The sequence below is a fragment of the Triturus cristatus genome, chromosome 2_2, assembly GCF_964204655.1.
Source record: "Triturus cristatus chromosome 2_2, aTriCri1.1, whole genome shotgun sequence".
Taxonomy (NCBI): domain Eukaryota; kingdom Metazoa; phylum Chordata; class Amphibia; order Caudata; family Salamandridae; genus Triturus; species Triturus cristatus.
In genome coordinates, this window is record NC_140582.1 from 806799519 (window position 1) to 806801611 (window position 2093).

Consider the following 2093-nt stretch of genomic DNA (forward strand, 5'->3'; position numbering starts at 1 on the left):
TATTCTGCTCCTACATATCTAATTGTAGATCTACCCAGGCTTCAAGATTTCACTCCCTTGGTAGTGGTGCTGGACTTGTTGATCAAAGCGTGATATGTATTCCAGCAAAGGGAATTGTCAGTGCCCCTGACTAGCTGATTTTTTTCATGCAACATATTATTAGCTGGCACTGATTACCATCCCATGTGATCTCGGATTGAGATGCACAATTTAGCTTGTATTTTTGGTGCTTTTTGCAAATTACTGAGTAACTCCTTAGAGTTATCTTTGGCCTACCATCCTGAGCCAGATCGAAAGGACAACTCAAGATATTGAGCGATTTTTACTTTGTTATGTAACAGAGCAAGATCAATGGGTGGGCTCAATGTCGTTAGCGGATTTTTGCCATAACAACATACTAACACGTCAATGGGTTCTCTCTGACTTACACTTTGTATGGATACTATCCTAGAACCACACCACTACTTAAATCTCCAGCTACCAACACTGTTTCTGAAAATGAGCATCATGCCTTACAAAAGAAAACCATGACTAATTTAATAATACATTTGACTCTGGCAAAAGCCTTGTACTAACAGTATGTGGACAAGAATATGCAACATGCACCCATTTAATTTTGTGGGTCAAGAAGTCTGGTTAGCCACTAGGTATATACTGAGCCATGTAAATTGCTACCATGGTTCATCGGCCCATTTCCTATTTTAAAGGTTTTACCAAGTAAAATTAAGTAACATGAAGATTAATCCCACCTTCTATGTTTCTCTCCTCTAATTAATGCATCTTGAAATGCACGTCACTGTTGCTGCGCCCCAGTGATGATAAAGGTGAACTCAAACATCATGTTAGCTCGATCCTAGATTCACACGATTCATTAACATAACATGTGCCTTTGTAAAGTGTACGTCCACCCCCAAAAGGGATTCTTGGTGCTGAATAACAGATGTTTATTGTTACCCAACTCAATGGTACTCATTTTATAGACCTCAGAAAGGATGAGAGTCTGAGTGGACTCGCCGGGATTTGAACCTTTGACCATGAAGTCCAACACAGGTCCCTGCAGTAGTCCACTGAGCCAGCAGACCTGGCATGCAGTAGATTATACTATCAGGTGGACTGGCAAGGTTTTGTGTCCCAAGAGAGAACTTGGGAACCAGCAGCGCTTACACAAGCTCCTCCTTTGCTTCAAATGTTTAATTCTCAAAATCCCAGTACTGGGCCCTGTTTCAGAGTTACCAGCTGACCACTCAGCCTGGCTAACTGCTGAATGGGACTACCGAAATGGGTACTATAAGGTGTCAAATTAATTGTGGCATTAAAACCTGACTTGATGCTACTCTGTGACTCAGTTTGTCCAGTGGCCTTACATGGTCACTGGTCCCCAGACAGCTCCCTGCTCTCTTGGGGAGTATTGTGAACAACTCCCAGGCTTAGAAGCAATAGCAGTCTGCTACAGGGTGAGTTGTTACCTTCCCTTTGTTGGAGACCACTCAGGGTGATCTTTAAAGGCAAAGTTGCCTTTGGTGGGCAAATGCCGATCACACTCCTGAGGGACTGCCCTTTGTTCAGGTAGGCATGCTGGCGGCAGGAACAGAGAGTGGAGACCAGTGCCCAAACTGGTTTTCCTGTTGGAGTGTAGCCCACAGGTAGTCACACCACTAGGGTGGCCTACTAAGCTCTTAAAATCCGAGGAAGGATTCAGACATCTTAAGAGTGGGCAGAATAGTGCACTCTGGGATTGGTAGATGCCACACATAGCAGCAAAATCGTCACAGAGCAGGAGGGGACATAGTAGCCCATTCGCTCATGACCACATCATCCTCCCAGGGCACATTCTGGGCATAAATATGGCTCCCCTGAACTTCAGATCAACCCGGAACTGGAGAAAGGACCGAAGGACTGCTCTGCTGACCCCTCTTTTTGGCAAAAAAAGGCTGCACCGTCTGTTGGAATGCACCTGCCGCACCTTGGGCTAGTGCAGAAAGGACTATGCCTGTGGTTCCTAGTGTGCGGAAAAGTTGCTCCCAAGCTCCAGACCTACAACGAAACTCCAAACATCAGTCTGCTTACCCCCTGGAACCAGCACCAGGGCCATC